This window comes from Oxyura jamaicensis, chromosome Z, assembly GCF_011077185.1.
Source record: "Oxyura jamaicensis isolate SHBP4307 breed ruddy duck chromosome Z, BPBGC_Ojam_1.0, whole genome shotgun sequence".
Lineage (NCBI taxonomy): Eukaryota > Metazoa > Chordata > Aves > Anseriformes > Anatidae > Oxyura > Oxyura jamaicensis.
Genome location: NC_048926.1, coordinates 78,504,931 through 78,509,782, shown reverse-complemented (window position 1 = coordinate 78,509,782; position 4,852 = coordinate 78,504,931). Strand labels below are relative to the sequence as shown.

Below are 4,852 nucleotides of genomic sequence, written 5' to 3'. Positions count from 1 at the left end.
ATTTTATTTTTTTTTCCCCTTTAACGGGACGTAATTTGATGCGTCTCTTCATCAGACGACGAGCGGGAAATAGAAAAACCCCCAGTAATAAATATTAATGACTTTAAAAAACCGCATGTTGAGCAGGGTCGAGCATCCCCGCACAGGGACAGCGGTGCGTAGCCGCGCACCTGCCCACCGGGGCAAGACCAGGGGCTGTTCCTAAATATGCCTCCCCCCTCTGGATCGATCCCCGCGCTCACACCGCGGTGTGAGGTGATGCTGGGCGAAGTTTTATAGCCGGGCTATGCTGCAGCATAAAATGCAGTCGGCATTTTGAAAAAGAAGGGTCTTTTACCTCTCGGATCTCTCCAGGAGATCCTGGAGCGAGCCACCGGGCGGCTCAGCACACGCACACCTGCGCTGCTCCCCCATTCAATCCTCTTTCTCCGAAATTAAACAGCAAAGCCACCTGGGGGGTGGAAACACGCGTGTATTTGGGGGGGGGGGGGGAGGGGGCGCGGGGCGGGAGGGATTGGTGGTGTGCGGAATTTTGCAAATCCTCTCCGCGGCGTTTAACCTGGATTCCTGCCCTGAATTCCCGTGGCTCGGTCTGGGCTCGCGTTTTCGGTCCTTACAGAGCTCCCTTTGTCCGCCGTGGGCTGCTGGGGGTGGGGGGGCGTAGGGTGCCGGAGGGGGTGTCACCATAGGGAAAATCCGCGCCTGCCCCCTCCCCGTGCTGCGAGCTGGACAGGCGGAGTAGCGCGCTGTGCATACACGTACACACACATATTTAATCTATAGGCATATATACATATATATATAAGGTGCCCGCACTGCCCCTCCCGCTGCCCGCCCCCTCACCCCACGCGTACCCTGCACCCATGGGTGCCCCCTCGCCGCCGCCCCCCGGCGCCCCCCCCCCGGGCATCCCCCGGGCCCTGGGCAGGGGGGTCCCAAGCCTCTCCCCCCGCGCCCTAAAACCAGGCTTTTTCACGCATTTTCGGGCGCTGCCGGCCTCGAAGCCCGTAGCGGTGGAGGAGAAGCTGGGGAAGGATGCAAGGAGCTGCGGGAAGCCCTCTCCGCGCTGGGGAGAGGTCATGCTACAAGTTTGCATGACAGCAGGAATCGGAGGAAGGTCTCTCTCTCTCTCTCTCTCTCTCTCTCTTTTTTTTTTTTTTTTTTTTTTTTTGTTAGCATTGTGATTTTTTCCCTCGTTGTTGGCCGGTTGGTTGGTTCTGAGAAAAGTTAGACAAAATGCCAACGCCTCCCCAAAACGGGGACGAATCGGAAGAATCAGAAGTTAGCCGGAGGAAAACACCTTAAAAAAAAAAAAAAAAATCCGTGCATTATTTACTTATTTATTTTTAAGTTTACAAAGAACTGTGCGTCTTCCTTCTTCTCTAGGAAAATGTAGCCATTGCTCTTCTTTAGACGAGACATTTCTAATTTGTTCCGTCTGTCAGAATGGCACTAAGAGAGGTTTTGGTGCAAATTCATTATCTCTGGCAACGCAGATCGTATAGTAGGAACTGAAAAAGACCGTGGCAATGGACGAACAATAGGGCTTCAGTTCATCAGCAACAAAAGCGCTGGGGAAATTGGTTGAATTTCAGAGCACGTCCTCCTCAGCAGAGAGGGCTGGACTAGACCTTGGCCAACCCCCCCAAAAAACTTGCAGAGCCTCACATACAAGACTTCACTTTCCACTCCGGGGCGTAGGAGGCAATATGGAAAAAGGGAAGAAACTGAAAAAATATATATATAACTTTCTGCGTTTGTCTCCCGCTTTGGCGGGTGGAAGATCGCCTGACGGTTTTACAGCCTTTTTGGCGCACCGTGGAGCTTAAAGCGGCACTTTCAAATGGGGATGGCGGTGGGAGAAAGGCGTGAATTTGGGGAGCTCCGAAGGAACCGGACCCCCCCGCTCCGTGGGGATCTTTTTTATTTTCCACGAGGCCCCCCGAAGCCATGTGAGTACGGCGGGGGTTCGGCGTGTGTGCTATGGGGGGGGTCGGGTCCGGAGCCCCCTGCAGGGGCTGAGCCCCGCGGGTCAGGAGGGGCTGGGAGGGGGCCGGGGGTGTCCGGGCGCTGTCCTGCCAGGAGCTGCGATACGAGGGGGGCTCCTGCAGACCTGTTGGTCGCGGGGGGGAGGTTTCTGGGAGGCGTGGGAAGCGCTGGGTGTCTGCAGGGAGCGGTGCCGGGTGACCCCCCAGGGGGTGCGGGCAGAGGGACGGCCGCTCATAGGGAGTAAAAAAAGAGCAAAGGTTTCGCTATTTTCGCTGTTTTCCACGGGAAATAAATAAATAAATAAATCCTCGGGATGGCCGGGGGCCGAGGAGGGTCGCAGCGAGCAAGCATCCATCACTTCTGGGCTGGCGAAAAGGCAGCCGGGCCGAAAAGAGCATCCTTCGGGGGTGCCGGATCACCCTGTCACTGGCTGCCCCCGGGCCGTATGGCACGGCTCGGCTCTGCTCGTCTCGTCACGGGTGTCCACGGGTGTCCCTCCTCCCTCCCCAAATCAGCATCCCTCCCGCGGGTAAAAACATCCCGGGGTCATGCAGCGGGGGAAACTGCTTCAGCACGAGTGGGAGAAGCAGCCTCTCCCTGGGAAATGTGTTTTTTTTAAAAAAAAGAAAATCTGTATCTGATGCAATCCATACGATGCCATGAAAGCGTGAGGCTCACGCCGTATTTATTTACCCCTGCAGCTCTACAGCCTGCGGTCCCGGCTGCAGGATAGCCGTGGTGTGGAGGACCTGGAAAAGCTGTCGGGGAAATGCCGGCTTAACGCGTTTTGCATGTTTTGAACTGAAGGCTAGGTGGAGCCTCAGTCCTTTATTAAGCAACCGGCGGCTTATAGTATGCAAATGTCACATCTCTCTGTAGTTCTGGCCACTTCAGTTCGTCACCCCCAAATATTCTTAATTTTTTATTCTTAGCCGCAGCTTTCCACAAGTAATTGCATCACTTTTGTTATTGTTATCCCTATTATTTCCTGAAAATATCGATTACCATATTTAACCCTGCAGATACTGGAGTGCATTACTCATATCTGTTTTGTGCTGCATTAGATCATCTGCAGGAAATGTGGCTACTTATTTCCCCATTTAATCTAGAGCCAACCTTTCCAGTGATTTATTTAACAATCTCAAAAGTTAATATACACAGCGCCTTCTGAGCACACACACACAAACGTTTATCCGTCAACATAGGTTCCAAGAACAAGAACCAAGCAGTAAAAGTATTTAAACTGCGATCTTTTATGGCTCTTTTTCAGACTTAGACAACACAGACAGATCACAGGGAATGGCAATCAAGACACGAAACGGTAATTTTTATTTTATTTTCTAATTAAAACCAGACGATGCCATATGCATTGTGTAAAGATTTGAATGCGCGATCTTTAATGCAGCAAACTACTGTTTGCGGGTTTCTTTTATTTATTTATTTATTTATTTATTTTTCTCGAGACTTTGACCTCTCGATAGCCTGCATTTTCTGATTTCGTAGTTTGGGTTTGTACTGGATGTCCCTTTTCCTGCAATACTCTCAGCATAGCACAGATATAAGAAATGCAGCAGGCTTTACAGACAGGTGCCTGTCAGATGAAATCGTGGCTACAAAGAAATGATGAGGCACTTTGCTGGGAGTCGAGCCAGCCGAGAGATTTACCTGGCTGCCAGGAGAGGGGTGCTGTGCGAGAAGCGCTGCCCTGGGTTGTACCGGCGTGAATTCTGCTCTGGTTTGGTACGAAAAGGGGATCTGAGCAGTGCTGGACCTTGTGATGCGCCTCACAGCAGCTTCGCTGGGGTTCCCACGCGTGCTCCTGGCGGAAGGTGGGGACACCGGCATGAGACTGCGTTAATTAGAGTCAGAAGCATTCCTCCTTAAAGCAAATAGAGACTGTTTATTCTTAAGAAATCCACGCAGGATGTTACTTCTTTACGTCACAGCCATCTGGAGACCTATAAAAAGATTAGAAAACAAGCACGGCAATCACATACTAATCTACAGGCCATTAACGGAATTTATTAGGGAGTCAGGAGGAAAAAGCAAATGTTTGGATTCGGTAGCTTCCAATGTGCAGATCATTTGAAAAGGGATTTGGGGACTGGGAGAGGGTGCATGTAGTGTTATCAGCTGCTATTAACGTTTCAGACGGTATTTGTGGCAGTAATTTCAGAACTACGCGTTGTACAAACTTTTCACATGCCAGACAATGCTGCAGGCTTGGATGTGTATGTATGCTAGCAACTGCTCCACGTTTTGTGATATTTAGAATAAGCAGCGACTTTTGTGCATTTTTCTGGACAGGCGTCGGTTTCAAAGCCCTGCTAGGTGATTGAGAGGTAGAACATTTAGTTGGCAATACAGCTAATGAACAACTAGGCTGTAACTGTGGTGTTGGCTCTTTTGGCTTACTGAAGCTCTCCTGATTAGTCAACAAAACGTGGCAGGTGTTTTGCATTTACTACGTGTGCCAGTGTGTGAGTAAGTGAGGCGGTCTTGAGAAAAGGGCTTGGTGTTTTTGTCTTGCATCTTTAAGCACGAGTATACGAGTATTTGGGGAAAAAAAAAAAAATAAAAAAAAAAAAAAAAAGCTTTGCACTTAAATGGAAATCCAGTAACATGGTGATGTGTTTTAAATGCATGCATTACTGCGTAGTTTTGTGTCTGTGTTGACATGAGTTACACATGCATATATATCTACACGAGCACAGACATACACACACACGAGGAGTACCTGAGTGTTCATGCCCCTCACTGGAAGAATTTAATGCGGTAGCTCATGGGCTTGTTGTGTGTAACACATGTCTGATCACTAATGCTGCTGCCTCTAGCTATTGCCAGGAAATATATATATATATAT

General features: G+C 50.0%; 2 long non-coding RNA genes across 5 annotated transcripts in view; both read left to right on the top strand.

Annotated features, from left to right (window-relative positions):
- The window catches only part of LOC118156028, a 110,866-nt gene that overhangs the window by 6,065 nt on the left and 99,949 nt on the right, over positions 1-4,852 (top strand). For all 4 annotated transcript variants that reach the window (XR_004746117.1, XR_004746115.1, XR_004746114.1 and 1 more), the window contains exon 2: positions 3,260-3,310. This is a non-coding gene — a long non-coding RNA (uncharacterized LOC118156028). The remainder of the gene's footprint in view (positions 1-3,259; positions 3,311-4,852) is intronic.
- The window catches only part of LOC118156029, a 5,198-nt gene continuing 3,724 nt past the window's right edge, over positions 3,379-4,852 (top strand). The window contains exon 1 of the long non-coding RNA XR_004746118.1: positions 3,379-4,512. This is a non-coding gene — a long non-coding RNA (uncharacterized LOC118156029). The remainder of the gene's footprint in view (positions 4,513-4,852) is intronic.